Genomic DNA, 13916 nt, shown 5'->3' with positions numbered 1-13916 from the left:
CTATCCTGGGCTAAGCGTTGCCTTCTTCTTCTACTTCCGTTTTTTGTTTTTGTTTTTGTTTTTGTTTTTGTTGTTGTTGTTTAACTAGACATGATTTTTTTTTTGGACATGATTTTTATTTATTAATGAATTAGGTGATTTTTTTTTGGTTGTTTGTCATTTATTTGTTTTAATTGGTCATCATTTTTAACAAGGGTATATGAGTAAATTTATACAAACTCACTTTTCCATTCCTCCACTTTTCCACTCCCAACTAAACAAAAAAGAGAGAAATTAAAATGTTTTCTATCCTTCCACATTTCCATCATTTCACCATTTTCTATTCTCCTACTTTTCCACTCCTTCAACTAAACGAACCCTAAGACTCCCAATATTGTGGGCCATTAAATATCCAACCCAATTGAAATTGTAGATAAAAGGATTTGTTGTAAATGTGCCAAATTATTATTGATGATCAATTTCCTATAACAATTTTGCATTTAAATTTTTGTAAATAATTCTCCAACATGGTAGATTTTCAACTTTAGTCATTGAATCTTTCAGCATACGATGGTGGACCTTTTTTGCAACTGCAGGTTGGGCTGTCTCCTGCCACGTTACGGCCCAATGATTCTGGGTAGAAGAGTTAGGATTGACTTGATTGCAACATATTCCAAGGCAGTTTATGCGCGAGCTAGAACCCCATTACTAAGACCTTGGACACGAGCCCATGGCGGACAAAACTGTTACAAAAAAGTTATAGCAGGCAGGTGTAATATGACAATAATAAGAAGAACATGTTTACTGTCAACTAGAAAAAAAAAAAAAAGAAAAAAAAAAGAAAAAGAAAAGAAAAGCTAAATCATGGTCTTAGTAAAGGAGGAGATAATGCAGTGATATAAAAGCAGCAGAAATGAGTTAATAACAATGATAAAAAGAAAAAGAAATAATATTAATGTTTGATTAATAAAATAAAAGGAAGGATGGTTAGTCTGTTGTGCTTGATTTCTCAATAGAGTCAAGTCTAGGAAGGGAACCACCTTTCAATGTGGGCAATCTCACTAGGACCTCTTGCCACAGAAATTGCCCACTTTGAGAGAATAGGTTTAGATGGCTTTTTCTCAAATTCCTTAATCCTCACTAGAGAGTAGGCTTTTAGAAGGAGAGAAAGGAACAACCTATTGGTGTATGTCTACTATCACACTCTTACTCACTATCTGTTTTCCTTCTTTGGTTCATTTTTTTTCTCTCTGAGTTTCCTACTTTCCCTCTTATCTTTCACTCTCTTTTTTTTTTTTCTTTTTTTCTTTTTTATCTCTTGTGTTTTTCTTCCCCTTTTCTCTATTATCCTCTGTTCTTCCCTCTTCTGTCTCCACTGTGTATAGTTAAAGCCGTTTTTTATACTGCCTGCCATGATGAGTTTTTGCTATTTTACCCCTTAATTGCTTTTGTCTTGGTATAGGTGTCCTTCCCACACCACCCACTGGTCTATTGGTTACCTAGCCATTATCACTTACCTATGCTGGCCGTGCCACATCCCATTCCAAGACAAAAAAAGTTTTATTTTGTTTTCTTGCTCATCATGGCATTCCCATCCGGATAAGGGTGGGCATTCTCTCTTACTATCCTCTATGGCACGCACCTAGTGATTCTAGCTTATCTTTTCATCTTTTTGGTGGTATGTCATCCTAGCAGGATATTTCCCTTAAAAGAGCTTGAGTGGGAACCCCAAAATAGGATTTCCCTTTCTCCCCACCGTCAGACCATACTCTCTCTTACCTTTGACCTATGGCCTACCACTCCTATGTTGGCTGGGTACAAGTGGGTGGTGCTTGAGCCTTGTGTGTGCTCCACTTCCATGTGTGTCCATGGCTTTTCTGCTGTTCGAGTGATTACCATGACCTGAGGGCTAGTCTGCATGTTTTGCTACTTGTTCTTAGCCTCTAATGGCATGGATGAGTCTCTGGGCTTTCATTCTTTATGTCTTACTTCTTTCCTGGGATAGGTCTTGCTTGGTTGTGGGCCTTTCCTTCTTCAATCCATCCCTTAACCCCTTTGCAAGTTGATTGACACTCTTGCCATGCCACCCCGTTGTTCCTACCATGTTATTATTTAACTTGTACTTACTGGCCCTTTTTTGAGCTTGCTGTATGCCTTCCTCCTACTTAACTCCAGTAGCCTAGTACTATCATTGGGCTTATATTCACGCTGTTTTGGGCTTCCTTGGCCAATTTCATTGTTTTCAAGCTACCTTGTTCTTATTCTTTTGGGCATCCTCGGCCCGTTTCATTTCCTTGGACATCCCTGGCCCATTCCAATCATTCATTCCTATGGGTTTTTGCTAAGTCTTTTGGGCTTCCCCTGGCCCAAGTTACCATATCCTTTACTTTCGGGGCTTATAGGCTTTTTGACCAACCTCTATTTACTTAATTCCTTCCTTTGGGTTCCTTCAACCCATTCTTGCTTGCTTTCCATTTTTCATAATGTCCATGGGTTTACTACTTCTTTCTTCGGGCTTCTTTGGGCCCGCTTGCTTTCTTTGAGGCCATTTTGCTATTTTACAAGCCTATGGTCTATTATTTCTGCCATTCGGGTTTAATGGTTTTCTTCTCAATTTGCTAATTCTTCTTCTTTGTTCCTTCCTATATTGTTGGGCTTCTTTCTATTATTGGGCCTCCTTGCCAAAGCTAGCATCAACACATACTAAACAATCTCTTTCTCTCCCTCAATACTAAAATCACAATTGGAAGTTAGAATTTATCTTCTTTTCCTTCATCATGCATTGCCTTACCCAAAGTAAATTAATAATATTATATAATATATATATATATATATATATTATTATATAAAAAACATAACAGATTGTCATTATTTTTTGGTTAACTTTTATGTTTGAACTTTAAATTTGATTTTTTTTATTTGATTTTTTTATTTATTTATATATAGACTTAGCCTTGGTTTGGTGTTGGTTTGGTTAGTATTAATTCATTAAGTTACGTGTTGAATAAATTAGAGTGATTTTATGTTTAAAATTTGTCTTTGTTTGGACAATTGTTAGGTGATTTTATGTTTAAAAATTTGTCTTTGTTTGGACAATTGTTAGGTGATTTTATGTTTTAAATTTTATTTGATTCTTCTCATACTATAATTTAATTAGCAATTTTGCATTTTAAAAAGTAATAATATTTTTTTTTCAAAAGTAAGAAGAGTTTATTTTAAATAAAAAAAATACTGGATTTTAAATGTAAAAAGGCCCAGAATGAGTAACTTTTAGATTGAATGAATTAATCACACTTGGTTAAGATAAAAAAATTTCAATAGCAAGTTGTATTAGGTTCTAAATGAGTAACTTTTAGATTGAATGTTTATTGAATCTTAAATCTCGATCAATCAGACTGTTGAAACTTAGACAAAATGTCTTTTGTGAGCTGCTTCAATACATACAATCTTGAAAACTTGAATAACAATTATAAACTCAATAACTATTACATTTTCATAAATTTCTTCAATTTAAAATCTAACAAGTTTTTTACTATCAAATATATATTAGGATGATTAGAAATCATCTTCTTTTTCTATTTTTTTTTTATACAAGATAAAATTCTACTCTTGCCTAATTTAAGTGTATATGTGTGTGAAACTTCCTCCTGTAGACTTGAATCTCGCCCTTGCCCCCCTACACCTTACAAGCACTTATATTTGTGGAGTGACCATCGCACCAAAGGTGTGCGGTGGTATTTAGAAATCATCTTAAGATTTCCAGAAACCTTAAAAAAATCCAAATCAAATTATAACGCGTACCTATACCCATTCTTAAGTGCACCATCAATCGATTGTTATCTACTTATTGATGCAATGTGAAAACTACTCACGACAAATAATGATTAGTACCCAAATTATTGAACAAATGGTCTCCTTGATAATTTGTAAAACTTAATATATATATATATATATAAAATGTGGATACTTGAAATTCCTAAATTTCCATTAATCCCTTATTTGATTGTTGTAGAATGTCTCATCATCATCTAATGAAAATGGATGCTCATTGAAAGCATTTTGAGATTTTGTCACGTGTTGCAACATAAAATAAAAGTTTTAAATTTATCTTCTCTTTTTTTTACAAGGATAATAGAAATTAACAACGTTGCTTTGGTTGCAATATATTATAACCATAAAAAAGAGGGTTATTTTTCCCTATGTTAGACGTTATTTTGTTTACATTACTTATTTAAAATTATATTATAAATAGTTGTGAGTTCCAGTTAGCTCAACTAGTAAAGTATCTGATGGTTAAATAAGAGATTTGTGGTTCAATCCCCGCCTGAACCAAAAACTAATTGGTGTCTTGGTCTGATCATAAAGAGCTATCATCAGGAGTAACGTTATAGGTTGAAATTCTCTAAATATATATATATATATATATTATAAACCGTTCTATCATCATCAACATAGTTATCTAGATGATTTAAGGTTTTTTTTTTTTTTTTTATTTTTTTTTATTTTTTATGTTTTGCAATATTAAGTGAGAGTTTTTGTTCTTATTTTTTTTTTTTATTTTAGCATTAGATAATCAGAAAAATGTTGTACATATTGTAAGTGATGTGAAATAGTCTATTATCACATAAATTAAAAAAAGAAGAAGAGAGAATTCAATACAAATTAAGAATTTATGTGGTTTTACAATATACTTATGTTGAAAATTTAGACCCCTTAAACACACAGATTGCGTAGCCTAGATTAATTAGCCAAGTTGTTACTTAGTCAAATTAAGCAATTCTAGGTTAAAACAATCCAAACAATCATATCAAGATATAAAGCAGCGGAAAATAAATAACACAAGATATGATCACCCAGGAAACCACACGGTAAAAACCTGGGGAGGATTTGACCCACCGATCCTCAAGGCTAACCTGAATTCACTATGAAAGAATTGAAGTTCATACAAAAGGACTACAAGCTCCCCGCTCGACTTCCTAATGCTACCCACCAGTAAAACTTCCTGACACGACCACGCGCAGGCTCCGAATCCACGGACTACTTCTTTCTTGAATTCTTCAATCAGCTACAAGCTCCCCGCTTGCTTTTCTTTTAATCTCCAATGGTAGCAACCTTGTTGATCATCAAGATGTTGAAATAATCTCTACCTTAAAAACCCTAAGTTTATGTGAAGGAAAGCTCCTCAAGGATCTCACAAGAGATTCACATAAACCGCAAATATGAGCAACAAAGACTTAGAGAGGTTTGGGTACAAAACCCTAAAAATAAAAGGAGGCACAAGAGGCACTCTAATCTCTCTCTCAGAAGTCCAAAAACGTTCTAGGGTTTTCCTTATATATAGAAGTGTTTTACTTGAACCCCAAGACGTTTAAATAGAGTTTGGGCTGAACTGGAACTCTGCAGAAAAATAAATCTGTACGTGGTTCGATCGATCGAGTCTAATTTTCGATCGATCGAGCCTTACAGATTTAGTCCAATAAATCTGCACTCACTCGATTCCAGTTTTACAAATAAACATACTTTGAGCAAGCCTAAACAAGACTAAACAACCTGTTTTGATCATGGTTTGCCAACAATACAAATTAGAGTTCTAAATACATAAATTCCTAAATCTTTAGAACCTAACAATCTCCCCCTTTGGCAATCCTGACAAAACACAAACTAAAAGCTCAAAGTTTACAAAGTAAAAGCCCATTACAAAAATAATGCTCATAACAACAAATCCAATCTTAACTACTATCCATCAGTTGCAAGTGTAGACAGCAGCTCAATTGAATCAACCTGTATATTTCCTGAAACACTCAACAAACGCATAAACGCATGTGTGGAAAAAATACAAGTAAACCAAAATTAAATTCTTGACTTCACAAAACACAAAACAAAGACATATATCATGAAGAACTCATAAATATAAATCAATAGCAGTGAACAAGAAACAAAATAAAAACATAAGTAAACTAACTCTCCCCCTAAGTTAGATACAACAAAAAGTTTTATTTTCTTCCCTTTTAAAAATAATTTCAACTCCCCCTAAACAGGACAAACATGATTCCCATAAATCAATAATTTCTCCCCTTTTTGTCACGTATTGACAAAGACAACTCGTACAAAGAGTAAACAGTCAACATACGCAATAAAGGATAAGAGAAAATAGAGAATCAAGGGGAACACAAAACAATTCAACTCTATAGAAAATAGAGACAGCTCCCCCTATGAATAACACAGGTAAAAAAACTTTTCTCCCCCTATAAAAATAGGAAAAACAAAACAAGTTGTGGGAAAAACAGTTTTGGGAAAAATAAAGGAGGGGGGGGAAATCAGCAGCAGCAGCAGCATCACCAACAGGATCAGGTACATCCTCACCAGCAGGACCAAAGTGAAAAACTCACAGACCAATAGTTAAAAACTAAGGTGAGGATACACATGAAGAAAAATATTCTCTCTTTCAATAGAATGCAAACATGGACTATGTGACCCATAAACAGTTGCATGAGTAGAGAAAATATTTGCACATTGATTATCCATCATATCTCTTAAGAAAAATTTTTCTACAATTCACACATAAAAATAGCATATACTAGAAAGTACGTAACTCAAAAATTAATCAATCAATTTTTAGATCAAGTTGAGTACCCAATTTAGCAAAGTGTATGCATGCTATGTATGAAACAATGAGAGATATGACTGCAAAACTGCAAAATGGATACAGAAATCAATGAATGCATGTGAATCCTAAACACAAACCAAGGGTAGACTGCAAGTTAGCACAAAAATCAATAGAATAAAATTCTATATGATGCATGAAACAATTACAATGCCATGATGCATGTACTAATGCAGTGAGCGATTAAGTTCAATTGAGATTAAATTGACAAAATTGGTTTGAGCATAGAGTTTCTAACAAAAACCCAAGAATTTGAAAATCACTGTTGAATTTTTAAACAAATTGATGAATTGAGCATCACATAACACAACTCACAGAGTATAATGCTTAATTTCATCAATACAACAAGCCAATTTCATCAAATTCAACTCAATTTCACAAAAGCCCCAATTCGGATCAAGAACAAACCCTTTTTAAAAACCTGATTCGCGACTTTCGATTGATCGAAAAATACATTCGATCGATCGAATGAAACAGTCATTTTTAAACAAATTAAAGCATTTTTCGATTGATCGAAAAACACACTGGATCGATCGAATTGGGCAGAGACTCACTAAATTTTGAGAAAAATCACAGTTTTGAAAGACACAAACCTAATTTTGAAAAACAACTCCTCAAAGCATTAACCAAAGAAAGAAAATGCATGAGTATAGATGGAATGCTTTTTCAAAAACCCAAAATTTTGAACCCAATTTTCTCAAAACAAATTTCAATCATTCTCCCATTGAAATTTTCTTAAGCAACAAATATGTTCTGCACAAATTTCAAGATATTTTCAAAATTTTCAAACTTGAAACATATTTTGCATCAAAATCAAGGAACTTTTAATCTTGGATGGCCACAACAAAATCACACACAATATAATGTACCAAGTTTAACAAAGAGTAACTTGTGTAGTGTGTGCAACTAGCAAAAGCTTGAGATGCATGTGAGGTGATATGTGAATAGCAATCAATCACAAAGTCTACAAAATTCATCACATAGAATTTAAAAGAGACTATCACCTAAAGAGTTACATCATATAACTCCCACATCTCCTAGAACAAAAGCTTGCAATCATGTAAGTTTCTTGATTTTTGCCCATTATTTGTATGAATGGCATCAAGCCTAATAGTACACACGGTTTGAATTAAGTGAATTGGCATCAAGCCTAATAGTACACACCAGTTTTAATTATTAAGCTTTGAGGCTACACCTTATGTTCTTTTTGTGCATGTGCTACACTTTCTCGAGCACAAATCTTATGATATGCACTAAGGTGTTCATGATTGGCTAGTGAACAGTGGTGAGATGGTTATTTATGCCTTTCTCAAAAGGATCAAGTCCGACAGTCAAATAACATGTGACTTCAAGATTAAGACAAAGTGATAAACACCATAAACATCTTTCCCACACAACATGCACTACAAAACTTCAACTAGTAAAGTGCAATAAATAAGCTTATCAAAGCTAAACAAGGTACATAAACATGTTATGTAAAGATAATATGGCCAATCCTTGATTATAAATCCAAGATATATAATACAAAACACAAAAATCTTTTTGGTTTGAACAAACTTTATAACCAAAAACAAAAAGCACATATTATGCTAAATGAACAATGCAAACAATGCATGAAGTGCAAAACTAAGCTATAAAGGGTACACAAACAAGAAATATCAATTTCTTATTAACCCTTGAGACATGTACAAACTAGTACATACTCACAAAATCAAAAATAGCTTAGCACAAACTATTCAAGTTTCTCCACAATGTCAGGCATGTTCTAAATCAAGAGAGATATACAAACTCATGTAATCCTCAAGAAAAAATAAGACACAAAAATAAAATATTTTTGTCTTTTTGAAATTTTTCAATGTTTTTGGATTTTTTTTTTAAAAAAAAACAAAAAAAAAAAACAACCAAAAACAAAAACAAAACATGTCCACAATAATTGAAAGAATTAAATCAAGGAAAGGTTAGCAAACTCACCTTGGAGAATCTTTTCTCACCCATCTAGCACGAGTTTCGGCTTTGTAGGTGAAAATCCATGAGAAGTGAGTGTATTTGAGGAATTACACCAATCTTCTGAGAAGACTAAATCCTGCAAATTCCTTTCACAAGCCAACAAGCTAAATTTTTCAAAAGCATATGAAACAATTTATTTGGACTTATGGAGGAGAAATATCATCACATATCCTAGATTGAAACACAGAATGCTTAAATTTCAATTTATGACAATTAGGACGAATGTGACCGGAGACACCACAAAAGTGACAAACAGGAACAAATTTAGGAACATCAGTATTCCTAACAGCAAATCTATTCTCAGAGTTTGATTTTTGCCTCAACAAAGAACAGTTTGGTCTAATATGACCAACAACACCACAAAGGTGACAAGTAGGCACAAAAACAGATTTATTATGCTCTCTAACAGTAGGATTAGACTTAGGTTTAGAAACTTCAGCGTCTACATCAGAACTTTTACCTTTGTCTAACCTAGCAAAATAAGCCTTCTCTTTATTATTCCTCTTAAAAGGAGGGATATAAACTTTCTCAGTTTTAGGCTTAAGAGAAACAGAAACACTTCTGTTATCATCAACAAGTTTGGTATTAGACAAATTTTCCAATTTAGCTTCAGCCTCAGCTAACTTTTGTTCCAAACTTTTCATCTTCTCATCTTGAGAGGAAATTTGATTTCTCAAAAATTCATTCTTTTTATTAGACTCATCTAATCTCACAATCAAATCCTCTTTTTCAAGATTAGCCAATTTTAACTCTTCCTTGAATTTCTTAGAAATTTTCAAAGATTTAGATAATTCCTTACGAAGAGTTTCAAAAGCATCAAAAAAATCAACAGAAACAATAGTGTCCTTTTTATTCAAAACATCACAGGCATCAATAAAATCAGCAGAAGCATGAGCAGAAATATGATCAGAAAGACACTTCAAATTATCCATGACAACAGGGGTCAAGGATCAGCTCATAGATCAAAAGATCTACAACAAGAAGAGCACCTGCTCTGATACCACTTGTTGAAAATTTAGACCCCTTAAACACACAGATTGCGTAGCCTAGATTAATTAGCCAAGTTGTTACTTAGTCAAATTAAGCAATTCTAGGTTAAAACAATCCAAACAATCATATCAAGATATAAAGCAGCGGAAAATAAATAACACAAGATATGATCACCCAGGAAACCACACGGTAAAAACCTGGGGAGGATTTGACCCACCGATCCTCAAGGCTAACCTGAATTCACTATGAAAGAATTGAAGTTCATACAAAAGGACTACAAGCTCCCCGCTCGACTTCCTAATGCTACCCACCAGTAAAACTTCCTGACACGACCACGCGCAGGCTCCGAATCCACGGACTACTTCTTTCTTGAATTCTTCAATCAGCTACAAGCTCCCCGCTTGCTTTTCTTTTAATCTCCAATGGTAGCAACCTTGTTGATCATCAAGATGTTGAAATAATCTCTACCTTAAAAACCCTAAGTTTATGTGAAGGAAAGCTCCTCAAGGATCTCACAAGAGATTCACATAAACCGCAAATATGAGCAACAAAGACTTAGAGAGGTTTGGGTACAAAACCCTAAAAATAAAAGGAGGCACAAGAGGCACTCTAATCTCTCTCTCAGAAGTCCAAAAACGTTCTAGGGTTTTCCTTATATATAGAAGTGTTTTACTTGAACCCCAAGACGTTTAAATAGAGTTTGGGCTGAACTGGAACTCTGCAGAAAAATAAATCTGTACGTGGTTCGATCGATCGAGTCTAATTTTCGATCGATCGACCTTACAGATTTAGTCCAATAAATCTGCACTCACTCGATTCCAGTTTTACAAATAAACATACTTTGAGCAAGCCTAAACAAGACTAAACAACCTGTTTTGATCATGGTTTGCCAACAATACAAATTAGAGTTCTAAATACATAAATTCCTAAATCTTTAGAACCTAACAACTTACATTGATGAGAGTGAGTGACTAATTAATAAACTCTATGGCAAAATAGGGTTATAAGAGGATTCACAATGATGTTGCTAAAATGACCAAATAGTAATTTTAGCAACCCAAACGCTAAAAACACACTTATAGCAAAGTTGTTATGTTGATTCATTACCATAATTTTTTAACTCTTTGCTACAGTGGGCTGAGAGTTATTTGTTACAAATAATATTTATTAGTCTCCCACATGCTCGACGTTTCCCACAAAAAATAATATTTTAGATGAAAAGTAATAAAAAGGTAATAAAACAGGAAAACATGAATAAAAAAGAATATTTAAATGAAAAGCTACAAATTTTAGATGTTTTGATGTTAGGAGTATTGTAAAGTGAGTTGTTAAAATAGATAAAATAACTTTTTGAGTTGCCAAAAGTTATAATTTTTAGTAATTTTACAGTGAGTGCTCTAACAATATTTACACATAATAAAACCCTTCCACTCATTGTACTCTCTTGTTGTCCACTCTACTGCGTCTATAAGGCCCCAACTTAGTGGCCTAGTAACAAATATGAGCAACTCTAATAGGGAGACAAAAGTCTGAATATTATTGATTGAATAATTGTTAAAAAATGTTTACAAACTAATTAGGATACATTTGGTAGATTGTAATATGTACCGTAATATAATAGTTATTCCTATGATTTAGTTATTTAATAGTTTGATTATGTTTTTATTACATGGAATAGTCATTTCTTATGAATAGTTATTTTTTAAAATGAGGAATAAATATTAATTTTTTTTTAATACAAGATATAAATTCTACTCTAGCCTAATTTAAGTGTATATGTGTGTGAAACTCTATTCTGGAAACTTGAATCCCGACCTTTACTCTCCACACCTCACAAGCACTTAAGACTTGTAGAGTGACCATCGCACTAAGGGCGCATGGTGGTAACTATTAAGGTATGTTTGGTACACTGAATGAGGATTACAACATGAATTGTAATATTTATTACTAGGAATAAAATGTGTTATAATATAATAACTAAACACATTCATAAGTTTGGTTGTGAGTTATATCATTAGAATAAAATTTAAGATTTATTTTAGGAAATATCTTATTCATACAATTATATCTCTTTAAAAATTGTTATTTTTTAAATTTAAGAGAGACATGTTATTTTTTATGATTTTTTATTTTTATAATTGTTAGATGTACATGGAAAGTTTATTTGTTTGGAAATATAATAAGTTTTGAAATTATTGCATATACTAAGGAATAACTGATATAACAATTTTAAAGAATAATAGTTATTTCTCATTTTGAAGAATATCTATTCATAAAGAATGACTATTTTTTATAACAAAAATATAACAAAATTAAAAAATAGATAAACCATAAGAATAACTATTATATTACAGTGTCTACCAAATATGCCTTTAATCTCTAAAAGGGTTGTAATAGCTATTCCTTAGTATGTGTATTAATTTCTAAAATTAATATATTTCCAAATAAATAAACTTTCCATATGCACATAACATTTATGAAAATAAAAAATCATAAAAAAAATAACTAATCTCGCTTTTAAATTAAAAAATCTTATTTATTAGGAAATATAATTATTGACAAATTTTAGCTACAAAATTGGTTGTGGTCTTAGGTTACAACTTTACTCAATATCTTTTCATAGAAGGTGAATTTTGACAAATCCACCATTGAGTTATATATTTTTCTTATATCCTCTATACTTGTAAAATTTCTAAAAAATTAAAAATCAATAACCATGTCATTAATAAATTATTGTTTAAATTGCAAGTTTTTATAATTTAAAATTTTGTATAAAATATAAGTTTATAGATCATATAAATAATATCCGATTGACAAAAAATTTGACATATGTATTAAAAATGTAAAGAACATGCAATTCAATGATTAGATTTTCAATTTTGTAGCCTAATGCTACAACCAATTTTGTAGTTAAATTTTGTTCTATAATTATATGAGGAAGATATTTCCTAAAATATATTTTAAGTTTAATTTAAAATACTTTCATTCCATTGTCTTTAGGGTTCATTATTGTGTTATCACCAAATAAATGAATAGTAATAAGTATTATATTACAACATTTTGTATACCTTGTAATACTTATTCCTAATCCTATGTAATTACTGTTATAGTCCATCAAGCGTAGCCTTAGAGACTTATTTAAGGGATCTGTAAAACTTAACAAATAATAAAATATATTCTAAAATAAGTCCTACTTAATAGGAACCAAATTTGATCTAAAAAATATTAAAAACACTTATAAACAAAGAAATAAATTCCCTAAACCTAAAATAATGAAAATTACATAAAAATACCAAAATTAATAAATTACAAAAGTTAAATGGTAGATTTGTACTACATCATGATCAATAAATACCTTAGTTCACTACAACAATTTTAGTCTTTAGCAATGATCAACAAATATTGTCCTTGTTAACTCTTTTCAACTACTCATTTAGTAAAGGTATGCATATTATATGAATAAAATATTTCCTAAAATATATTTTAAGTTTAATTTAAAATACTTTCATTCCATTGTTTTTACGGTTTTATTATTGTGTTGTCACTAAAGAAATGAATAGTAATAAGTATTATATTACAATATTTTCTATTTCTTATAATACCTATTTCTAATCCTATATACTTACCGTTACAGTCTATCAAGCGTGGCCTTAGAGACTTATTTAAGGGCTATGTAAGACTCAACAAATAATAAAAATAAGTCCTACTTAATAGGAACCAAATTTGATCTAAAAAGTATTAAAAATACTTACAAACAAAGAAATAAATGCCCTAAATCTAAAATAATGAAAATTACATAAAAATACCAAAAAATTAATAAATTACAAAAGTTAAGTGTGGGTTTGGATAGGAAGGTTAGTTGCGGTGTGTTTTCCAGCTTCGCGTTTTCTCTCTTTTTTTTTTTTTTTTTTTTTTTTTTGCCGCACTTGTTGACTTTGGGGGACAAAATTCACTGTGTGTGTACTGTGCGTGCACTGTTCACGCAATATTTAATATTAAAAGTGGGTCCCACAATACTATTCACACATTTAAAAATTATTTTGCTACAGTGTTTTCAGCAACAATCAGTTTTTATCAACTTTCAGCAACAATAAGTACTATCCAAACGGACCCTAAATGGTAGATTTGTACTACATCATGATCAAAAAATACCTCAGTTCACTACAACAATTTTAGTCTTTAGCAATGATTAGCAAATATTGTCCTTGTTAACTTTTTCAACTACTCATTTAGTAATGGTATGCATATTACTTTTGTTTAATCTCTCTCTCTCTCT

This window comes from Quercus suber, unplaced genomic scaffold, assembly GCF_002906115.3.
Source record: "Quercus suber isolate HL8 unplaced genomic scaffold, Cork oak 2.0 scaffold_703, whole genome shotgun sequence".
Classification (NCBI taxonomy): domain Eukaryota; kingdom Viridiplantae; phylum Streptophyta; class Magnoliopsida; order Fagales; family Fagaceae; genus Quercus; species Quercus suber.
The sequence above is the reverse complement of the archived record's forward strand: the minus strand, read 5'-3'. Positions refer to the sequence as shown.